The sequence below is a fragment of the Anas platyrhynchos genome, chromosome 4 (genome assembly GCF_047663525.1).
Source record: "Anas platyrhynchos isolate ZD024472 breed Pekin duck chromosome 4, IASCAAS_PekinDuck_T2T, whole genome shotgun sequence".
In the NCBI taxonomy this organism is placed as follows: domain Eukaryota; kingdom Metazoa; phylum Chordata; class Aves; order Anseriformes; family Anatidae; genus Anas; species Anas platyrhynchos.
In genome coordinates this window covers 21,298,366-21,322,760 of record NC_092590.1, presented here as the reverse complement: position 1 = coordinate 21,322,760, position 24,395 = coordinate 21,298,366, and the positions used below count along the sequence as shown (strand labels likewise).

Sequence of the window (24,395 nt, the reverse complement as noted above, 5' to 3'; positions counted from 1 at the left end):
AGTGTCTTTCTGGCATGTGTAATTCTGAATCATATTCATCATATATAAATAGCCAGCAACTGTATATAGTAGCGGAGGGTGGAGGGGGAGGTCAGGGAATTAGTGTGACATCAAGAAAGCATTTCCTATGGAGTCACCAGATCTGTACTGTACACAGACTCCCATATGGGCACACCACGAGCCCCGGGGCTGTATGGCACCATGCACCAGACACGTCGTGTAAGCATCTCCAGCCTTACTGGCACTAGAAAGCTCTTCCAGCCGGGACATTACATAGCAGAACTTATCTTCTGGGGCTTTGTAAAGATGAGTAAAAGATTTTCCCTCTGTTCCTCCAGTTATGGACAGAACTGGTTGCAGGTGCCACTTTTGTGCCAAATCCCTAGAAGCAGCTCCATGGGGTCAGGGCTGTGTTGTCCTCACTGAAACCTGCAGGGCACAAGGGGAACAGGTGGTGTTATTAGCCCTGGGGGAAGGATTTGTTTGTCCAGTCAAGGTCCTTCACAGCAACAGTGTCATTTCTGATAAAAGAGCAACTTTTCACTCAGGGTGGCCTTTAGACACAACACTCCTTTCCCTGGACTCCCTGAGCTGCTCTGTCAGACGTGGCCTCTCTCTCCTTCCCTCTTCCACTGGGTTTTTCAGTCCCAGGCCATCACAGGAGTTATTTTGACTGATGCAGTCCCAGGAGGACACCCGCTGGAAGGATGCAGAGGCTCTGGCTACCACTCGGATCCGGGAGGTTAAGCACACAGAAGTGTCAGCAACACCAAGGACGAGGTGTGTAAAGGCAGAATTGAAGTCGTAGCACTTATGGAGCCCATGGGCTTTTTGTAACCTACTCTGCACACCGATCTCTCCTCTCTGGTGACCAGCGACAGACCCCAGGAAATGGTGTCAGGCTGTGACAGGGGAGGTTCAGGCTGGACACCAGGAAGAGGCTCTTCGCCGAGGAGGTTGTTGCACACTGGAACAGGCTCCCCAGGGATGGAGTCACGGCACCGAGCCTGTTGGAGTTTAAGAAGCGATTGGACTGTGCTCTCCATTTTATGGTCTGAATGTCTGGGTGGTCCTGTGTGGAGCCAGGTGTTGGACTCTTTGATCCTTGTGTGACCCTTCCAGCTTGGGATATTCCGATTCTCTGCACCCCGAGCAGCGCAGGTGCGGCACCACACACCTTCCACTGCCAGGAAAACCGAGGCAGCCCCTGCTGGGCCTCTGGGCTCGGCTGCACAACGTGACGGTGCCCTCAGGCCCGCGGCTACTCCTGCAGGACACCCTGCGCTTTCCACGTGTGGGACGGGGAGCTCGGGGCACGCCGGGGCCTGGCAGCAGCAATGCCTGGGCGGGAGGGAGCACGGCCGGGCCGGGCCGGGCCAGGCGAGGCAGGGGCCCTGCCGGGGGGAGGCGGCCGCTCCCGTCCCGCCCCGCCGCTGCCCGGGGGTAAGCGCTGAGCCCGGGCCAGGCGGCGGCGGCGGCGGCGGCTCGGCCACCTGCGCCTCCAGCCGGCCCTTAGGCGGCCGCGTCCCTGCCGGGTCCCTGCCGGGTCCCCCCCGTCCCGTTCCCCGGAGCACCGCCCAGGGGCGGCCCGGCGCCAGGTGAGGGCAGCGCAGCGCGGGGGGCCCGCGGCGGGGCTGCGGCAGGGCAGGTGCGGCTGGGTGCGGGGGGACGGGAGACGGGACGGGACGGGACGGGACGGGGCGGCGAGCTGAACCGAGCCCAGCCCGGGCTTCCACACAAGGGAGCCGGCGGCAAGTGCGGCTGCAGCGCGGCTCGGCTCGGGCTCGGGCTCGGGCTTGTCCTGAGGGCGCAACCGAGCCTTGAGAGCGCGGGGTGGGAAGTGGCGACTGCGCGCCGGCGTAAGTACCCGTTCCGGGCTATTTTATTAAACTTTGCGTTCTTATTTATTTATTTATTTATTTATTTATTTATTTATTTATTTATTTATTATTTTCCTGTTAACGGGGAGCGGGTGAAGCCCGGTGCCGTTTGCTCGCGGCTCACAGGGCGCGGGGCGGGGGGCCGGGTGCGTGCAGCCCCTGCGGCGGGGTGGGGGCACAGCCGGGCTGCACCTCGGGTGTCGGGGCTGTGGGGAGACAAGCTCGGCTTTTGCTCCTAAAGCAAGGTCTCGGTTCCTGTGCTGTGAGGCTGGTGACAGTCTGAAGCTGAATATAACGTAAAATGCTGCCTGTGCTGTACCTAGTGTAAGAAGCCCAGCGATGCACAGCGCTGGGTGCGTGGTTGCCCTGTCCTGGCTGGGAGGAGGGGTAGGCTGTGCACAGGGCGAAACCCAGCTCTGTGGGAGCAGGAAGGCTTTGAGCTGCTCGGTTCGCATCGCTGAGGGTTTCGGAGGGGGTGGTGACGAGCGGTGTGGATGCGGTTCGCAGTCGGGACTGCTGACTGCGATGGGCTTTACAAATAGTTGGTGCGATGCACAGCACAGTGGGGCATTGCGGTGGCAGCCGCACGGGACCCCACAGCAGCCCCTGGGACAGGCCTCGTCCTCGGCGCTCACTGTTGTGGGTGAGCAGCGGTTTGTCCTTCAGCTCTGCTGTCACAGAGGTTCATTGCATGTGTGGTGGCGAGGCCGTGTTTAAAACTCATCCAGTCCCTCTTTAAAAATATCGTGGAGTTTGCATTCCTTGCCGAGGGCAGCCTGCCTCAGAGCTGTGGCTGAGGTGGTAGCAATAATGAGGTGGTTCTGGTGCTGAAACTTTGGTTAGAGCTGTTTTCTACCCAGTACAAACATCGCCGTGCGTTTTGGAAAGCTTGGACCAAATGTTAAGCCTTTAAAGGATGCCACCTTAAGGCTGGTTTCATGGTATCGTTCAGGGCAATTGAGATTAAGGCTTGCTATTTGCTTAATATGGGATGCATAACTTGGTTCCCCATTCTTTTGTGTTTTGCTTAGTCACTTCTGAGGTATTGATTTCAGCTGTAAGACTAAGTCTGCGATAATGCGATGTAAAGGCCTTGACAAAGTCAGAAATTGACAAAGTAATGATGCTTTAAATGTGTTTTGGCTCTTATTTCTAACTCTTGCATTTTGTGGTTTCTGCAAACTTTTGTCTGCAATCACACATGAAAGAAGTGGGCTTTTTTTTTTTTTCTTAGGAGGAGCAAAGATTCTTTCATAGAGCTGGATTATTATGGAAAATGTCAAATATTATTTTTTCATAAATTGCAGGGCTTAGCATTGATCTTAGCTATGCATCAAGCAGCTAACAATCTCAGCAGTCCAGCGAAATAGAAACTGTAGAATGCACTTAAGCTGTCTGACGGTAAGGGATTGATTTATGGGATTTTATAAAATGTAATATGTTACAGTCATATAAGATGTTAAAGCGTGCTCCCATTCTATTATGATTGGGCACGTTTTGTAGCTGGCTGTTGAGGTACCCTCAGAGCCTGAGTGCCACGTGGGATTTTGATCAAGCAGAAATTGCTGAAATGGTTGCCTACCCAGCAGTCCCCGTTTCTCTTTAGGTCATTTTGTTCTCTTAATTCCCTATCATGACATATCCTGGCTGCTGTTAAATCAGGAAAATAGAGCGCTTTTCACGTTGACTGTATCCTGTGAATTCAGGGGATTACCTGGCAGGCTTCAGGGACGCTCAGGCGGTGCAGTAGTGGAGCTGAAGCTGGATGAGGTTAATGTCCTTTAGCTGGCTTTACTGGGTATCTTTTCAAAAGAGAAACAAGACTCGGTGCTTCTTCAGTGTTTACAAAGCGTATCAGGCTGTTGTACAGTTTCTCTTAAACATTCCCACTTTTATGAGAACAGTCTAGTTCTTTTCCAAGAGAATACTTGCACTGTGGAGTGTTGTCCTTTTCCTACCTCATGTATGAAGATGTTTTCGGACTCAGCAATTGTTCTGATAGAGGCATGGGAAAAGTTAAGCTGTTGACTGCCTTTGTATTTTCTGTAGTTACTGAGATAACTATGCACAGACAAGGTATTTTGCAGAATAATATTTATTACTCAGAAAAAAAAAAAGTGCTAGTTGATATTTTTTTGTCCTCCAAGTGACAAAACAGTGTCAATAATTATTTTAGTTGATTTTCTATATTGGTACTGTAAAATAAAGACTACTAAAATTTTATTTTGGGATGTAACTTTCTACTGAACAGAACAGTTTTTCTTTTTATCCCGTTGCTAGCACCTGTATCAACTCCAGTTTTATTCCATTGACTTTTCCTTCACTGGGATGAATGTCTTTAATCCTTAATTATTCTGGCACTTCTCCAGTTAAGTTACTTACCTCAAACTGCTTCAGTGAGTATCCAGTTTAGTTGTTGCATCAGGAAGAGCTGAAGCTGCTGTTAGGGTATGGCTGTGCTGTGGTCTGCGACCACCCACTCGTAGTAGCCCTCCAGTCTCTGTTTTCATTCCTCTTTGGTTTGGTTCCCCTAGCTCTGCTGTTTGACTTTTTTTTTTTTTTTTTTTTTTTTTTTTATCATAAATTTTACATTAGCTCTTCCAGGTTACTGAAGTCTACCAAGTTGCCAATATGCTTTCAGCAGTCTTCAAATACTTAGAGGTTTTGTGATTTGTTTATTTTTTTTATGCTTGTAAATACCATATTAAAAATGAGCATTAACATATTTTTGCACATAATGTAGATGTGGAATACCGTGCACGTATCCAGGAGAGAGCACGTGGGAATTTCACAGGGAAATGAAGCTGGTGCACGTAGAGCACTGGCAGGCAAGAAGTCATGACCTGCGGTGGGTTTGGTGAACTGGCTGCTGCTGCAGGTTCTGCTGAATGTGCACTCAACTCTTGTCCTTCTGCCCAGACCAACAGCGGCCATCAGCTGCACAGGGTCAGGCAGAACAACCTGTGTGTGTGTTACTTTGTTAACTGAGTTCTCTGATGTTAAAAAAGCTGGATTAAGTTTCAGGGTTTGGTACAACTTCGTTCTTTCACATGCTGCACATGGAGAGCTTCAAGGAAATTGGCCTAAAGTGAGGCATTGGTGCCCCCTGGCTCTAAAATTAAACTGGTCTGAGAAGTCATCCTGTCACTGTGCACTTCAGGAGAAGAGGAAAATGGGTGTTTGTCATTGTCTACCTTGTCAGATAGCAATCATTCAGCTCCTGTGTGGCCGTTGTAGCAGTCGTCTAGTATGATGTGTGTGCCTCGTTATTTCTGACTCACACCTGAAGCTCTCAATGTCCTGTGGGTTCTTCATTAATTCTAACAGTCCAAGCATGGGAAGAGTTTCCCACTGATGCTATATCCACCGAATCTATCTCAGCTGTGTTGCATGACTGCAAAAACCTCCCCTTTGACACTGCTGGTGTACAGCTATTTGACGCAGCCACCTCTGGACGTGATGGCTTAGTGGTTCCTGGCGCTGTAAGCAGACTCTGTGTTGCAGCACTCCCATCTGGTTTGTGCACTGCGTTGCTTTTCTCCCATCGGTAGTCTGGGATCCTAACACCATTACTCTTTGCCTAGCTCTTAGCTGCTCTAGGAAACCTGTTGATTGTAATGCTCTGCTGTTGCAGTGCTGCCTAATCGTGTGGCTTGTCTGCTGGTTTTGCTTCTGTGAGGCATCTTCGGCCAGCTTTAATGCTGACTGTGTGGGTTTATTGCATGGGAGTTATGTAGGAGACTTCTGTAGAACCTTAATGGTTCTTGATGCTGTCTCCTAGTACTCTATGGACAACTCGCTGCTTCAGCTATGCTCTCTGCCAGATGTTTGTACCTGGGCAGCCTGTGTGGTGCACGTATCAGCTCAGCTGTACTTTGGACATCTGTAAGTCTGTGGGAGCTAATAATGCCTACTGCAGTCTTCCACTAAGGAGGGTACTTTTTGGTATGTTTGATTTATTCCTCGCTTAGTGATGCAGGGCAGACTGTGACAGTTTATTCTTCCATCTTTCAAGCAGTGTGGGCCATGAACCTTTTTTATTGTTTGTAAAATCTCATCTTTTTCACATCTCTATTAGATTATCCAGCAGCTGCAATCAACAGCTGATGTGATTTATAGTTCACAGAGCAGCCTGTCTCATCACATAACGTGTAGCTCAACTTCATGAGTTGGTTGCCAGCAGTGTCTTTTTGAGCAGCTTTCTGCCCTCACATACCAGAAGACTCACCGTGCACTTGTTTGGATGCAGTGAGTATCTTTTTGTTTGAGGGTTACTTGCAGATGATCCTTTTTTGTCAAGGTTTGTGTCTATAGGTGGATAGCTGGAATCCTTCCTTCACAAGCTTTCTCTAAATTAAAGTATTTTATTTCAGATATTTTGGTCTAGTTGAGTTCTTACCCTTTGTCATTCTCAGTACAGAAGTGTCCCAAAGCTACAGATCTCCCCTGCAGTGCATCCATTTCCCGTGCCTTGTTTTGTGCTCCTAAACACATCCTAGGACCTGTTCAGGACTTGGTACAGCTGACTCTTATGAAACTGAACTGTCTGGGTGTTGTCTCTTGCTAAAATATTATAATCGGCCAGAGCCTTGATGCCAGGAGATAATAATGGCTGGTTCTGCAATCCACATGGGTTGGTGGCCTCAGGCAGCTGGGTGCCTTTAAGCAACTGCACTGTCAGTATCTGCCTGGAAGGATGGCAGAGGCTTGCCAAGCGCTTTGGGAGCTTGCTTATTGCAGGGTGCTTGAACCTGGAGCTGTAGAATAAATGTTCCTGCTGTGCACAAACTCTTCTGGTGAATAGCTTATTTTAATGCTCATCTGGGGTTGTGCAGAGCACAAGGTTTCTTTGCTCCTTGTAGCTCCCTGATATTGAGGCTACATCGAGGTTTGTACAGGTGGTATAAACCTCATGAGCTTGGCAGTTTTCTCAGCAAATTTTAAAGGCTGCTGGTCACGTGCTTCATAATGTATAATGCATGTGGTGAAAGCTGTCTTCTGTATTATTAGATAAACAGAGAGATTGAGACACCTGAGCTGCTCCTGTATTTGGTTAGGACTCATCACTACCTGCCTTCCCTTGCCCTGAACTTGGGTTTGCGTGCCGTGGATTTGGTGCAATACCAGCAAGTACAACTGGGATTGCAGTAAGCGGGCTCCAAAATAGTCTAAAGCAAGTGTTTCATGTCACAAGTTTCTCATAGGTTTCCCAATGGTTGTATGGGGCATAACCAGTATTTGTGCATGCTTCTCTGCTCTACGTAGCTCTGCATCTCAGTGTTGAGGTTAGTAAATCTGGTTCCAAATTTCAGCTGGCTTCAAATGGTGGTTCATTTACCAGCTTAATTGCAAGGTGATGGCTGAATAGCAGCTATCTTCAGCTTCCTAGATGAGGGTGCTGCATCATTAGCCCTTCTGAAGTCTTGCGAAAAGCTGCCTCTACTGAAAGAGGTACTGAAGCTTTAGCCATCACTGTGGTATTGCGTATGCTTGGTTTTACTTCTTTGTGTTGGAATAGTGGCTGGCTGCTGCCAGGGCGAGGCAGTGATGCCTGCCATCTTAGTTAGGGTCCCTGTGTGGCTTTTTCTGCCTGTCCTGGCCTCATGACAGTCAGTATTTTCCTTCTCTCCTCTGTGCCCCATTGCCCATAGAGCAGTGTCCCCTCTCACCTGAAATGCCACGTCCCACGGGTCACTGTGCTCTCTTGTATGCCAACGTGTAGTCACAAGCACGCACGTGTGAAAAAGACACTATTTACACAAGAAAAATGCTGTGGAGCCCTGCGAGGTATAATCATAATGTACCCCAGAGCTGCTTGAGAGGAGTGCAGGCAGTGAACCGCAGTGGTGAGAGCAGCCCCTCTGGCAGGACGCTTGGCATTTCAGCTGCGTGCCTTGGCACGTGGGCACGGCTCCAGCATTTATTCTTACGTGGGGTACGCTCTAGGTAAGCGGTCTGCTAAATATAGTAAGCCTGGGGTGGTTTTTTGTTTCCTTTTGTTCCCCCCCCATCCCTTCATGGGTTATTTTCAGTGCCAAGTAAGTGGGAAGCCTTTGTTTTCCAGCCTCGCAGCCCTTCACGTATTTCCAGTCGTTCAGCTGTCTTACTCAAGACAATGTGGAAGCTGTGGTGGGCTCTGGGCTTGCTCTTCTTGTCCTCTGATCTATAATGGGATGTGTATCATTGATAAAAGCAGGCTGGTGCTGTAGAGGTCGTTCCATAGTACCCACAGGAGTTATATTTAGAGCTTGTTTATATCGCATTTATGGCAGAGCGAAGCTACTCGTAGGAGCTGCCTGCTTATTTATAAACAGCACGGCGAACGCCAGCTTCCTGCAGAGGGGCAGCCTACAGCTTGGGTCCTGTGAAAAAATTGCAGGGAACAAGGTTTCTAAGGAAAAATATGTATATAAGTTGCAATATGCTCTTGAGAGCTGTTTTGTTTTGCCAGCCAGTGGCTTTGTGTAAAGCTAGGTTTATGCTTCTCGAATGTGAGACACCTCTGAACAGCAGGCTTCTCTCTCCAGGTCTAATGGTCTCCAGACCATGGTCTCCAGATAGCAGAAGGAGGTTTGCAAAGCACTTCCAAAATAAGCCTGATGGCTTCTTCCCTGCTTGTCTTTTGCTGATCTTTTGACCTAATCGTAAAAAAAAAAAAAAATCATATTTGTGTTTATTCCAATTGTTATCTAGCTGTGCATTTCAGAGAAATTTTAGAGGTCAAAACATATATATATATTTGGCCTCAGAATAACATTGAATAACTGGGTAATCATACAACTTATTACAGAGGGTAAATAGCAACACTGTCCTTGTTTATTCAGGTGTTAGCTGTTTGGTAGCTGCTTCTTAAACTTAGATATGAGGTCAGTGTTGTGGTGGGTTGTCTTGCATGTTTTTGTTTTGCTTTTATTATTTTATTTTATCATATTTTTGGAAGGGGGTGTTTGAGTCCTTGCACTGTTTTATTTTTTTCATTATGGGGAGATTTTAAATATTTGCTTTGTTTGACATCTAGCCGTGCAGAGTGCTGCTTACTTCTGTCTGCTATCTGGTTTTTGGTGTAGGATAAGCAAAAGAAAAGATGCCTGTGGAATTCTTCAAAACTTCTCAACTTTCCTAATGCCAAACAGTAGATTTTTTTTTAAATGCAGGAGATTAACAGAGAGAGCCAGAGAGGAAAATGTCACATACTGTGTATCTACACTTCAAAAGAAAAGAAGGCTGAAGTCTGTCAGTGAAGCAGTTACAAATACTCCAATAACTTTTCCATACTCTTCGGCTCTTCCAGAAATCATTTTCAGAGAGTGGCAAAATGGCCTTTGCACTCGGGATGCTGGCTGGAGAATGAATTTAATCTCTCTGGAATAATGGCTGCCTGTTTTTTTTTTTTTTTAAACAAACTAGTAACTGTGAGGTTAATGTTTAAATATTTAAACGGATTTGGCATGTTGCCACTTAAGTAGAACAGCGTGTGCCTAATCCTGAGACACAAACCGTTCCCAGTGTGGCCAAAAAAAATAAGAATTGCTCAATAGTGCAGTAGTGCAGTGATCTGGTAACTTCAAAGACTATAATTTAAGGCTAATCCTGGACAAGGATATCCTAAAAGGGGACAATTGACTCGATTTTTCCTATTTAGTTGAGGGGAAGGGAATTCTTGCAGATGGTATCAGAACTTTATACCGAACTCTTTAGGTTAAATAAAAGCAATGGACCGTAAATCTAAATCCAGGAAAAAATAAGCTAGTGTGGACTCTAGCAAGCATAATCCTGAAAGATACCAATCTGTATGTAGCAATTTAAAACCCTTTGAAACCTGGGTAATGTGTTAAAGAGAACAAAATATAAAATTACCTTGTTTGGACTGGAATGCCAGGGCGAAGCAAGGGTTTGATAAGCGTAGAGCTCAAACTTAATTTGGGAATCTTGGTACTTAAGGCTTGAAATGGAAAAAGTTGAAGGGACAAGCCAAAAGCAATTGCACTGAAGTTGGTTTCCAATGCTCTTTACCTTAGCCCAGAGGACTGTGTTGCCTATCCCTGGAAGAGAAGCAGGGGCTTTGACCCCGGGACTGTGTCTCTAATCTGCTTTTATTCTGACCTCACGTTTACTGAGAACTCTGCTAAAAGCATCCCCCTCCCGGGAGCTTTTCCTGACTGTCATGCCAGATGATGCAAACCCCGGTTTTCTGCCAAGCATTCTGAGTATTTTCTATTAGCAGCCTGGTCGCAGCCACGCTACGTTGGTGACGGGATGCTCTCTGTACTTGAGGGAGTGATGCAGCGTACAAGGCATGCTGAGATAAGGCTGGTGGGGCAGAGACAACTCCATGTCCTCATCTTGCTCTGCTTCACAGTTCTCATGTGCAGGTTAAACAAGTACGTGAGTTTCTCAACATGCAGAGATGCGAAACCTGACACTCTAAGAACTCTAAAATCATCACAAATCCCTTAACTTCAAGCCTATAAAACAAATACGTAAGGTTCCTAGACAGCTAGTGTTTTGTTCTACCCTGATTAAGTTGTGGAGTTGTGGGGTATTTTGTGTTTCGAGCACAGAAACAAAGTACTCTGGGCTACCATTACAGGTAAGTGCTTGACCTCGTGTTTGCATATCCCAAAGAAAAGAGAAGTACCGCAAATGGCGAGCACAGAAGTAACACATAAATAAAAATATACTTAAATAGCTGTTTCACTTGCTATCCCATGAGGGGAAGGCAGATGTGCTTCCGAGTGATCAGCTTCTTCCTTCACATCATTTGATGGTGGTTCAGAGGAGAAGGCCCGATCAGGCTAGAGAAAGAATACAGAATTTACTTCTGAGTGCTCTACAAGTACATAATAAAGTGATAATCTGTATTTTGGCCACGAAATAAGAAAACTTGAGGGAATGTAGTGGTCAGTGATGCCTTTTCTGCCTGAAGGTGTTTGAACTATAGCTAAGTAGAGTGAAAGTGTGTTAGTCCTCATGAGGGCCATTCTTGTTAGTGAAGGGAGGCTGATAAAAGAGGAACATCTGCACACAGCTCAGGGCTGAGAGGGTACATACCTCAAAGAGCAGCTCCATCTGAATGCCCTGTCTTTTCAAAGAGACCCTTAATGTCATGAACAAGTGGTAATGATGTCTTTGAGCAGTGATCCAGGAGGGTCAGGTAATGTTGAGGAGATGGCCAGCTCACTGTAGCAAGGGAGGAATGGCCTGGAGGTGCAAGCTTCAAGTGGTTATTTTGGGGTTGGTGGTAGCACATGGTTGTTTTAGGGTTACATTTATCCTAGTATCCTGCTCTGTCATCTATGCCAGCTGAGCAACTGCAGGATTTACCACCCTGGAAAACTGAATGGAGAGTGCCTGTAGTGCTCATGGGATCTTTTCCCAACTGGATGTCCCACTCAGTGGTTTATTGCTCTAGTTCATTCTGATTTCTGTGTTGTTTTCTTGGCTTTTCCAATATTCTTTTCTTCCACCAGTAATGTAGTGGAGCTGTTGTGTGCTCTGTCAGATGGAGTCTGAAGCATGTTGCTGTCCAGCTAACTTTTGCAGGGTTCTTCCAAAAACAGAAAAAGGCTTGGATTTGCCAAATCACTTTGACACCTGAAAGCATTTTAATGCTATAGAGCTCATAGGTAGAGATTGTTATCTAGGAGCATAGGTTAGCCTAAAGAATGCTTGTTTGCTGCTCTGAGAGTAGGCATTTCATTCAGTCAGTATCTGCTAAATGCTGTGGTGATAGTATAAGGATTTTCATGTATTTTTTTGTTGGGGAAAGAGTTAAATTATGATCTTTTAAGGATGACCATCTTTTAAGGATGGTCCACTGTGGATGCCCCATCCCTGGCAGTTCTCAGGGACAGGCTGGATGTGGCTTTGGGCAACCTGTTCTGGTGGGAGGTGTCCTTGCCCATGGCAAGGGCCTGGAACTGGGTGGGCTTTAAGGTCCCTTCCAACCCAAACCATCCTATTATGATTGCATCACTTACTGTAATACTTACATATTGTCAAGAGTACACACATTACATTTTGTATATCTTAGGTTTTTTTCTTTGTATTTCAGGAAGTTACTTGTAACAATTCCTGTCTGTGTCATCTCAGTCACATATGTAAGTTCAGTTCTTACCAAACCCAACTTCCATCTAGATTTGGATGCAGTATCGACTTCTGAATGGAATTGGGGTTGAACTTAGGAAATTGAGCTTTAAAAGCAAAAAGCAAAAAAAAAAATAAATCATATTGACATATTGAAATTGTTAGTTATCCGGCATATTTATTATCTTGTTTGTGTATGAGCTGTTAAGCAACTTATTACTATTATTCTAGTTAAACGAGTAGAAAACTGAAAATTTCAGAAGTATTAGAGGCTGTTTTTTTTGTTTTCTTTAGTTTTGTGACCTCGTATGAGGCTTCAAATAGTTTTCATTTTCTATGCCTTGCAAACCTAGTCACGGAATTGAACGATTTAAATATACACGGAGAAAACCCCGCTTCTTGTTCACAAAGAGAAATTCTTCTGAAATGCTTAACTCGTCAACTCGGTGTGCCCAAAGCCAGTAGCTTGTCTGTTTAAAATGTTGGCAGCTCATGCTACTTGGATGCCTTAATTTGAATGATGAATATGTTATAGTAGAGGCTTTTTTTTTAATACAGCTGTCATAATTTCACATTTAAATTGACTTTGGTAAACTCTATTTGTTTGCTTATTGCAATTCTTTTATACCCCGAGGAAAGAAATATTTCAGAGGCTGAAACTATCTTATTTTACATAAAAACCCAACATTTTACATAGCTAGTGTACTTAGCTTTTTTCTTCTTTTCCTGTGATGCTGAATTAACTGGAAAAGCTACAGTATGGAGGTATAAAAGCAAATTATGGACTTCTAGGGTAAAGGTATGATGTGGTTAAATGGATTGGAGGGAAGTTTCCAGCTTGGCTTTTTGGAAGTATCGTCTGCTTCTTTCTGTGCCTGTAGCAGACAAGAAGAGGCTGCAGTTTGTGTCGCTTGAAACAGGTGAGGGAGAGGTGTTATTTCTCTAGGGGAAAAATGAATAATTGCTTGACATGTTGTGACATGGCTTTTCCAAATGACTGTTCTTTCCTTGGGCTATCTTCAAGTAGGCTAAAACTACATTTGTCCAAGCTGCTCTGCAGGCTATTTAATGTAAAATTGTCTCCCAGGGTAGGTGTTTGCTGTGACTCGTGGTGCATGGTGAAAGGACAATGTGGGGAAACACCTGCGTGCCTTTCTCCTGGAGACTTGGAGCACAGGTTTCCTCACCCTGGTGCTGGTTTAAAGTTAAATTATTTTTAACTTTAACTATTTTAAATTGAAATAACACGATGTTACAATCATACAGGTAGGTTTTTTGACCTTCAGGTTTCTTGGGTTTAAAGCTGTTCTTGCCCCTCCAGCCACCTGTGGCAGGGTTTCCTGGTGCAGTGGCTGCCCAGGCTCTCCAGAAGTTACCAAGTAACAGAAAGGGAAGTTCGGCAAGGCCGGCTTCCTTTTGTTCCAGGCATGGCCAGGCAAACTGACTGCTTACTTCGCTGGACAGAGCTCTCATCCCTAGCCATAAATACGATCTGAACCATTACAGAGAATATGTCTTTGCGAATGCCACCTGTGAAGTCCTCATCAGATCTACTCATACGACGAATGGCTAGCACATGGTGAGCTTTGATGCGCTGCTGGCAGAGTCCAAGGGAAATTCTTTAGCTGGAGCCTATTATTGCTGCATGACTGAACTGAGCTTTGAAAGCTGACATCTCATGAGAGAGCTCGATATAGTCCAGTTTCTGTGTTTTATTATGTTTGATTTTAATTTTTTCCCCCCTTGGTCTTGCTGTTTACTTGTCTTCTGGCGTATGGCACTGAGGAGAGCTTGTGGTGACTAATCTCGGCCTCAACTCATCTCTTTTTAAAATGTTTGGGCCTTGACTTTGGTGAGAAGTTTGTGCTGATTCTTTTCTACCCCCGTGCCTTTGTATGAGATGCTACTGTATTCTCAATAACTTCCCAGATTTATTTGGGTGGCTTATAAGAAATTGCTTGTTCGTTAAATGCAAGAGCATACATTTGTATATGGCTCTTACTCTTTCTTGTTTACTACACAGTGGATAATAAGATGACTTGTAACTAAAATGTTCGCTCTGGACTAGATTTAGACATACGACTTCAGAAAGTACAAGAATTATTTAGGAGCTGATAATCCTTGTGAGGGAGGTTTGGTAAGTTACACCAAATGACAACCACATACTGTCATTGGTTTCAATGTTCCCCCGGTGTTTTAAATTTAAGAGCTAAAACAGAAGTATTAGTGGCTTCCACAATTAATGCTAAAAACATGCCAGGCTAAGTTAGAAATGCCAAAAAAAACCCTGCAAGTGGTTTCCATATGTTGCTGACACATTATTTCCTGGAAGGCTGGGGCTGATGTGTTGGCAAAACTAGTAAAATGTGCCATTTTCTGTGGAAGTTTGGGAAGAACCATCAAGTTGCAGTTCATAAAATGGAGAGCCTGAGATAATAGGGCTCCACTTAGGGACTTTTTTTTTATTATTATTTTTATTCTCAGTATCTGCGGTGATCTTTGATCTGTGATCTTTGTCACGTTAAAGCATTTTTTCCCCCGTCTGTTGCTATCTTTAGCTAAATTAAGGTCCTGAAATGGGAGCTATCAGTGTTTTGATTTATAAATAGAAGGAAAGATCAATCAAACCTTGAAAGGTGGTAAAGGAAATCTAGGCAGCTTCTCTGTAGGAGGGGGGACCTATACCTAGAAGGGGGGAAAAATAGGAAATGAAGTGTTCCACAAGGTATTTACATATTCAGCTAACCAAGTTACTGATTTGAATGTATTATCAAACTGTAATAAATGGTGTTTTAATGGAGCTGGACTCTAAGTATGACTAACTAACCTACAAACGAGTACCCAGCACTTGGGAACAGACCCAGTATCAGGCACAGGCAAGCTGTGGACTGCTTAAAAAGCCTCAATTTGGATGCCAGTGGGCTGTCTTGGTACTGTTGTCCCCTGGTGATTCAGGTGATTTGGGTCACATGAACAGGTAGCCACAGCTTTGCCTGTACTTCTAGCTCTGCTGTGTTGTGCATGTTTTGTTGTTGTTGTTTGCTTTATTTTAGTTTAACATTTCTTCCTGAAACAGATACACAGGTAGAAGGACTGGATGTGGGAGTTGGGTCTGGATATAGGTCTCTGTTCACAGAAATTCCTGCTATTTTTATCTATTCTATTTCTATTCTAGAGGCAGCTTTTGCAAGGTTGTAATGCAACAAATAATATTTTAAATTCACAATTTCTTGGGTTGTCTACTATTTTCTTTTTAAAATGTTATTTCCAGTGTCCACAATTCAAATTCTAAAATAATTATAGATTTCTAGTTTCATGCCTGTATTTCTGCCCCTCACATCTTTACCTCTGGCTTCCCGCTGATGTGGATGGAGTAGGACTAGTAACAATACTTTTCTTAATATTTGTGGTTACTTTTTTTTTTAAATATATATATATAAAATATTTTCATCTTTGCACTAAGGTGAGAAGTGTGAGGATTAGTCTAAAACAGTGGAAACTGTGACCAGAATCAGGTGTCCAGCAGCACCAGCAAGGGTTAAGCTGTAGCCCTGTGGGCTGACATCTCCAACCAGCAGGTCTGGAGGAGTGTAAGTTGGATCTGTTTAAACATTTAACCAACTGGGGACAGTGAAACTGCTGTGAACTCTGCTCTACACCCCTCTGTGTCTGAGCAGGCATATTTTTTAAACTGAAAAGGAGAAACCATTATCACAGCTGACTAAGCCATTATCACAGGTAACTAATGTGCTGCTTTCCATTAGTTTCCCAACTTGTCTTTTCCTCAGCAAATGGAGGGAAGGAGTGCAGCTTCATGGGGCCAGTGGGTGCTTAGGACTGTGAGTTCCCTTTCCCATTTAGACCTTTATCATAGTCTAAATGAGCATGGGATCTGAAGTGATCACACAGTGCTGGCTGGTGCCCAGCAATGGGCTTTGAGCCAGGGGAACAAATGCAATTTCATGATCCTTGCATATCTTGTGCCTTTCCAAACCTCAGATCAAGCTGTGATACTGCATCCAGGTGCCTGAAAAGCAAATGTGCCCTCCTCCTCTGTCCTGCAGCCTGGGCTTCCTGACTTTCAGCTGTAAACTGGCTGTGCTTTGCCAGTGAGGTTTTAGCTGGTGAGAGCAGGTGATTTGTGTTTGCATCAGTACAGCTGCTGAGCTGTGTGCTGTGTAGGAAGTTGTTTCTGCCACTCAAAAGTATCTGATAGTCTGCAAACACCTCCTGTCTGGAGAAAGAGCTAGAGGCTGGTATTTCTCTGTATATATTCTTTCTAAATAATCATGACAGCATTGACATCTTGTTTCTTTCTGAATATGCTAGCTATTAAGCAGAAAGTGATCTTGTGACTCTCATGCACCTCTTATGCTTTTTTTTTTTCTTTTTTTTTTTTTTTCTAGTTGGTATTTTAAAAGTCTTCCCTGCAGTTCTGCTTTGGATAAGAACTCTTATTCAAGTACCTTTTACAGGCAGGATCTTTTTCTTCCTGTGCTGACTAAAGCTTTGGTAAGGCTTGAGCCAACTCCTAGGGCACAAGTAAAGAAACTACTCAATGAACTAGTTTGTAGATGGCAGCGTAGATTTTCCAGTGGTGGTACAATAAAGTAGGACAGTATAAACTGACAGACTAGATTGGATAGAAACTGAAATCTGTGATTTTTTTTTTTTTTCTCCCCATATTTCTTTTCAGGCATCCATAGGTTTTTAAGGCTGTGTGTTTGTGAACTTGTCAGGGCTTGTGTGCCTCATGGGGAGGGCTGGTGTGAAAGCCTGCAGTCAGGAGAGTCTAGGTTGGGGTCCTCCCCAGCCTTTCTCCCCTTTTGCTGTTGCAGTCCTTGTAGCTGTTACTGCTGCACCTGAGCTTGCAGCTCTTATTCCTGCAGCTGCATTTCTTCAGCTGTTCCAGGCTGCTGGGGTGGTTCTTCCTGTGCCTGCTGGCTCTGCTGGCCCCCAGCTGGCTCTGTGCATCTTGGCAGAGAGGTGGGATGGCATGAGAGGGTTGTCACATCTTGTGGCTCGTGTAACATGAGATGCGTAAAACTTGGCAGCCTCCCTTTGAGAGAGGTCTGGTGGCAAGACCCCAGGAATGTTCTCTAAGTTGGCATTTGGTTTCCTGCCCCGTAGTGAATATTTTGAATGCATTGACCTTTTGGGGACAAGCAAGGTGAATCTCTCCAGGCTGTGGACTCCACAAATGTGGACTCCTGCACAGTGAGGTGTTGATGCTTGTGGTTGCTGATGCTCTAATTTTGGATATCACAGCCTGACTTTGACTTTATTACATTGTTTGCTCAGGATTGAAGTTCTTCTCCTGTAGTTGGTGAGGGATTTGAGTTATTCGCTGATCTAACTGTTGATTTGCGTATGTATTTTATATTGGATGCTTAACCCAACATATATATGCTTAGGACATGTAGTTGGTGTTATTTAAAGAACTAGGATTTCATAATTCTGTTACCAGAACTGGTATGTTCTCCTTGTGGAATACAAATGAGCTACCCTTTGTATCAAAGAATAAGACAGAGATAGGCATCTGATTCATCAAGTTATCCTAACACTAAGCTCCAGTGTGTTACTGCACTAAAGCTGTGGCTGTGATTAGACTTGTGATTGTTTTGTCAAACAGCGTTTAAAATACATTTTTTCTAGTGTGTGGTTTTATGAACAAACATGCAAGCACCTGACATATAAATAAACCTGAACAGCGAGGTTTGTTCGTTTTTTTTTCTTCTGCATGTGGAAACTGATGCAGGCTTGTTTAAGTAAGCCCAGTGGGCTAGTGCTGTGCCTTGTGTTCAGTCCATTCTGTGCAAAATAACTGACACAGATTGTGTGAAATAGTTCAAGAGGTTTTAGTACAGTTTAATGTTATGAAAATGTGTGTTTTTCTGCTGCCTTCCTCATCTGCTGTTCTCTAGTGATTTGTGAAAAAGTGGTCAAAGGACTTGGGCTAACAATATTTATCAGTGTGAAGAGTTGTCTGACTTGCTGACAACTTGATTTTTAGACCTGTGTGCATACCTCAGTAGAAGCTGTTTACCTGTCATGTGGTTAGTTGAGAATTTAGACCTCTCTGCTTTTTGCTTCAAGAAAAGTCAGAGACCAACTGTAGGTGTTTGGGTTTTATTTAAAGACCATTCTATACAGTCAGAAATGCAGTGCCCCGGCAGTCTGTGATATGGAAGATGAGAGAAGCAGAACTAATTTGAGCACTTGGCCTACAGTACCAACTGAGCTTTGGCCTTCTCCGTAAAGTTGTCCCAGTCCCAGGGCCCCCTTGCTTGTGGCCTACATGGTTTCGAGTGGGAGCTTCTCTGTGGGTACAACAAATCCAGGCCAGGGCAGCCATGGCGTCCGGCGCCATCTTGTATCTGTTTGGACAGACTGGTGTCCCTCAACTATTCAGAAATCTTCTGAACAGTGATAGGTCTGACTACCAAATAGTACATGTTGTGCAACTCCGAAGTCGTGGATGTTGATGAACTTTCCAGAAAATTAACTGCCAGCATTCTACATGCCAGTCCCTTCTATCCCTGCTTCTTGTGAGGCGGCTTCCTCTGGAGAAAGCTCCTCACGCAGCATTAATTGCTTGCAGTTGACATTTGTGAGCAGTATACAACCCAGGGATTTGTGCAAACACCTCTGGTATGTTTGACTTGGCCCACGGAACAGAGAAACCCGACGGTGTGTTTGAAGGAAAAAAAAGGCAAGGTGGAAACTCTCTTCTGTTCGGTCTCAAGACCTGGTGTAGGAGGGACAGAGAGCTCGAATGTTTTCTGAAATTAGATAAATAAAAATGGGAGCACCAGCAAATGGAAATCTTGTGTAAGTGCTTCCTGTACGTTGTGTTCAGCTCAACCTTTTTTTCCCTCAGCATTTGGCAATTAGGCCCATGTGCTTTCCTACCAGGAGAAGCTTCGTAATTTCTCTATTTCTTTATTTTCTTGGATTACTCAGCACTGGGTGTGTGTCTGTAGGTTGGGGTTTTTCTACTTTTATTTTTATTTTTCCCACCCTGTCTAGGCAACTCATTTCAGTTTAGGATTACCCAGCATTTTGGGATTTCATTTATCAGATTACTTCAGGAAGCTGAGCTGGACATAAAATCCTTGTTTGTTTACTGTAAATTGGTGGATTTCTAGAAGGAAATCTAGAATCTGCAATGTTCTTAACATGCTTTGAACTTGATGCCCACAGATCAAATAATTCTGTCCTGCAAATTTAAACTCACTGCAATTATTTTTTTGGGGAAAAAAGTTGGTCACAGTTCACAGGACAGTTCAGTTCACTTTTGTATCAGCACCGAAGCAATTTTGGTGGTTTGTTATTCAGCAGTCTTCATTCCTCATTTGCACAGAAGCCTGCTATGAAAAGTTTAAATATGAGAATTATTTTCTTGTGTCTTTGAGCTGAAATGCAGGAAGCAGTTTCTCATCTACGTGCTGAAGTAAGATCAGTTGTATGAAGTTGCTTTAGTGCATTTATTTGTGTTAGCCCCCTGTGGAGTTCTCCACCTGCGTTACAGAGTGGTGCAGTGCTTGCTGTGTGAAATGCCGGCGTTTCTGACTTACTGCTGAGGTGAATGATGGTTTCATGACTTTGTCCTGTCAAGCGACTGGTTGACCCAGCAGCTGCCATTTGCCGCCGTTCCTTTTCCTCATTTGACTTCCCAGAATTAAATAATGTAGGTCAGTGACCAATATAAATCCAGAAATAATGTTCTGTCTCTGTTGCCCTCCTAGCGAAGGATGTCCTTGAAGGAGCAGCCCGGAAAGCACAGCTTTGGAGAAGTTTGCACCTAGTGAAGCTGTACATCCTGTACATGCTCTCTACAGTTTTGAGCAGGGGGAGATTTAAACTTTAACTATAGGAAAATAAATCATTTAACTTGAAAGTTTGTATTGCCTGACCTTAGGCAGAATCTGTAGAAATTGCAGTATTTCTTCCCACTAAAATGACTTAATTTTTTTTCCTCATGGTAGTAATGGAAGATCCCTTTATTTTTATGTTCTCCTAGTTATTTTCTAAATTCAGGTTTACCTGTCTAAATGTAGTTTAGCCCAAGAAATAGTATTTTATAGGCTTCTGCTATGCAACTGGATGTGTGATGGCAGAATGATCACTTAAAACATACCGTGACAGACCAGTGTCCCTTAAATAATCACACCGCTATTCTTGTTCATATGTAATTCACGTTTTCCTCTGTCGGGCTTATAAAACTGGTGAAGTCAAAGCCTAAAGGGTTAAATGTGAGGTGAGCTGTGTTGTAGGCTGGGTAGTTTTTTCATGGCACCAAGTCCTAGAGGCTTCAGAGAGCCTATCCATGTGTGTGAGTGAATCACTTGATGGAGGATAGCATGTCTAATGTGTGATCAGTCCTTGCAAGAAAAAAAAGTCTGTCAGTTATTGCAGAGTTATGACCTAATTTTATAATAAAAGTAGGGTGCAGCTTTTTACCTCTGTAGCCCAGCAGCAGTACTTTCCCAGCATGTGGAGCATCCTCTGCACTCCTCAGCTCAAGGGACAGCCGTAGCAGGAGCTGAAGCTCACTTGGGAACAGCAGGTATGGATGTGGCACCAGGTGTGTAACGCTTCTGTCACTGCCCCTTGCATTGATTTTGGTCAGTCTTAAAATGAAATGAAAGCTAATATTCTGGGCCACATGAAGCTGTATTTCCAGGGTGCTTGTAGAGATCTTGTTGTGTATTTACTCTTGTGGGACCTGCTTTTATCTTTGCTCTTTTGGGAAGCTGCCAAGTCAGCTAAGCAGGGAGAATTGTTTGTGAGGTTAGTAGTTTGAAGTTGAAATAGTGTTTCAGCTATCTGAAAGTGCTGGTGTAGAGGTTTGGCTGTACTGTAGAAGCTATAAAAAGCATTTGGATTTGATCTTAACGCTTATCCTTGAAACAAGTTGCTTAAAGTTAAAGTAATGGGTTTGCACCTCTTGCATTTTAATGAAGAAATTATGATTCATTGCTAGACTGCAGCATTCCTGAGCAGTCACACAGGGACTGATGGGACATTTTCTAGGCTGTAGCATCGAGTCCCACTGTTGCCCAGTGGATGCAGAACCCTCCAGAGAAGCGCTGCTGCTCCATGCTCAAGTGGAGCCCATTCCTTGGAGCTGAGGGCATCTGCAGAGAGCAGGGCGGCAGGCTGCACATCTGTGTCCAGCCCAGATTATGCAGGTCAGACAAATAACCCCATCCTGGCAGTCTTGCAAGCAATTTGTGCCCAGCTTCCCCTTCTCTCTGGTCCTGCCCCTGTGAGGGCCAAGTGGAACCTGAGCTCTCACAAGGCTGCAGGCAGCTGTGGTGAAGCTGCATGTGGGAGTTCATGCTTTCCAGAGAGCACTGATTGTTGTCCCCCCTGGCCTAAGAGTTGTGTAAATCAAGCTGTTTTCTCAAAGCAGCTCTATAGAACTGTCACGGCATCTTTGTTTTTGTAGCTTTTCTGCTACAGAGGTAGAGGGCTATGTTTTTGCTCTGCAGGGCCAGTCCCTGTTGGATTCAGTGTTCTGAGACCAAAAATAAACAAATAAAAAAATGTAAAAAGGAATAAAATATAAAAACAAACTCAAGCAGCAGAACTGATCTCACTGTGGGAAACAGTTTCCTTTGTAGGAAACATAGCATTTTTTGAATATAAAAACAATATGATAGTGTTTTTTTTCCTCCCTCTTGAGACTACAACATTTGGAACAATGGTTGTGATTCGCTCAGTTAGTCCAGATGTCAGTTATGCAGCACTGCAGGTGAAATATCAGTGACGTTGTTAGGATTTACACGTATGTGGTTTAAGAGAGTATTCAGCAATACTTGCTGAAAATCCTCAACAGCTGCTGCACCTTTAGGACTTCCAGTCATTGGGTTGGAGCTGTTTCCTATTTGGCTAACAAAATATTATTTCTGTTAACCGATTTGTTGAAGTGTTAGCAGATTTTGTTCCCATGTATGTAATCAGTAGCCTTGAGTATGAAAAAATGCATAGGAACACTTGCTCTTTAATTTGGTAAATAAAATCTTCAGAATTCAGTTCTGCTGTGACGCTGTTGCTGCACAGTCCTAATTCAGTGATAGGATTTCTTATAAGTGAAGTGGAAACTCTTTCCTGGCTGGCTGTAGCCTTCCTTGACTGAATGACAACTTCTGCGTAGTAGGCATCTTTGAGTCTGCAAAAACTGTGAGCTGATTAAACTTCTGACCTGGTTAACTTGAGAAATCCTAAGCATCTTGACTAATAATCTGTACTGCAAAAGGATATTGTGACAAGGATGCTACTTTTTCGGTCATTAGAGGATGTGTTGACCTGCTTTTTTCAGGTACTTAATTGGGTTACAGATTTGTTGCACAGAATAATCCACTAGAGCTAAATAATACTGCTGGACTTACTGTATCTTACTTCACTACAGATTATGTTGGAGGTATTCCAAATGCTCAGTAAACTAGTTCATATTGTATGTCGGTGTTAAATATAGCTGGTTGCTGAACTGTCTCTTGGTTTAGGTGAAGATCTGAAAGGACACGTGCATGGGAGCAGCTGAGTCTCCCTGTGGCCTCAACTACCTTATTCTAAGGACACAATTTTTTACTTGCCACAATACCAATAATTTCCACTAAATGTCGTGTAGTACTCACACTAGACCCAGGGGCACAGATGCTTCATAAAACAGTTCAGGAATATGAAAAATTTCAAGTCCACATATAACCTGAGGTAGTTTCAGTGTATGCTGCCTGGCACGTTGTGGTATATTTGTTGGCATCAAAACTTGAGTGCGAAGGCAAATATCTAATGCAGGAGTTATTTCAGTGGTAATGGTTAAAGCCATCTCTGCTCTGACTTGCCACGCATGACTAAGTTGTGGCTCACTGGTAGGAAACAAGAACTGTTTTCTTTTCCCCAGAGTTATGACTGGCATTTGAGCCACCACCTTTGTAGTGTGGTGTTCTGCCTCTCGCAGAGTGCTTCTGCCATTTTGGTTGTGTGCTGCTTTGTGAAGGCCTTGTATTCCTCAGTCAAGAGGAGACAGCAGCAGACGGTCTCTATTTAATCACAGGTTTGTAGACTTAATACTTGGAGGTGATTCTTTTGTTTGGGCCAGCAGCTGCATCCTCCCTCCCCGCTCCCCAGGTTGTAGTGAGAATCCAAGGTGCAATAGGTATTCTGGTGCCCTGTGTGCGTGCTTCTGGGTAAATGCACCTCTGCAATGGCAGCGATGGAGGAAAGATCAGTTTAGCTGAAATCCAGGCAACAGACAAGGTGAGCAATATTTGTAACTACTATTCAGTTCAAAAACTCAAATGCTGGATCAGGGTTAGTGAGCATCAGGCTTGGCTGGTCCCAGTCCTGTTTGTGCTCTGCTGCTCAATCAGATCTCTCAAAAAGGAGGACTTGAACCTTGACCTTCCCGGGAAGTGTTGTAATAAACGTGCTATTTTCTTGTTTGAGTTTTAGCTCCCTGCTTTCATTTCAACCTGAAAATCAATCCTTATTTGTATAGGAACTTAGGTTGCTGCTGATAAAAATGCCAATTTTGATAAAGCTGGAGGGGCTTGGAGGGGAAACACATTAAAAACCCAAAAAATCATATTGAAAAGTTTGTGACTGTAATTTAACTGGGATGTAATAACAATGTCATTTTTACAAGTTTCAAAAGTGACAGGCTGAATACTGATCTCATGGAAAACCAGGCACAGTCCTTGTTCCTAGTAGCATTTGCTAAGCTAGTGCTAGATAAGTATATAATAGACCGTGTATTGCAGTCATGTATTGCACCCCAGTTTGAAATCCCTGTGCTGCTTGTAGCAATGAATACTGTTAACGAAGCTAAGAATGAGTGCCTGGTTAAGTCCCAGCAATGGAAAGTCCCAGAATATCCAAGTGAGAGGTTTGCTGGGATTCTGACCTGCATGTTCAAATAGGTGGCTTTGGTTTTGTTTGATCATGCGCTTAATCTCAAATAATGAAATACATTTGCTTACTTGTGCTGCCTTTATAGCTAGGGTTTGTCACCAGCTTGTGTGTGCTTATCTCTTACTTCCGCGAGTTTCACCTGGCCTGGTGCTGTTAAACACCAGGGAAAGGCGTGAATGTGCAGAACTTCCTCGTCAGGCAGTTGTACTTCCAAATACCCCAATGCTAGATCCCAGTTTTAGACTCTTTTTTTTTTTTTTTATGTCTTTAGGTAACTAAGTACGAGAGGCATTTATTTTACTTTTAAAAAAAGTCACTGGACCAGTCTTCCACTTCTGAATGCAGAGTTCTCCCAGAACATACTTTAATAATCCCCAATTTCTGATTTTTATTTTAAAGGATGCAAAATTCTCTTACCAAGATGCTGTATTGATCCATTGGAATGGCTGATTCTTCTTGCTTACAAACAACAGCCTGAACTTGGAAATAGAGACGGCAGCCTAACAGAAC

The 24,395-nt window shown here is 44.0% G+C and overlaps 1 protein-coding gene across 3 annotated transcripts in view; it reads left to right on the top strand.

The window, feature by feature from the left end:
- The first annotated feature begins 1,402 nt into the window (after positions 1-1,402).
- Positions 1,403-24,395, top strand: part of MTUS1 (microtubule associated scaffold protein 1) — a 112,522-nt gene continuing 89,529 nt past the window's right edge. Inside the window, exon 1 of one of the 3 annotated variants that reach the window (XM_038178203.2) lies at positions 1,403-1,598. The gene's annotated coding sequence lies outside the window, so the exon portion shown is untranslated. Of the gene's footprint in view, positions 1,649-1,705; positions 1,860-24,395 lie in introns of those variants that run through there. The other 2 variants (XM_038178204.2, XM_038178205.2) reach the window with 2 other exon arrangements.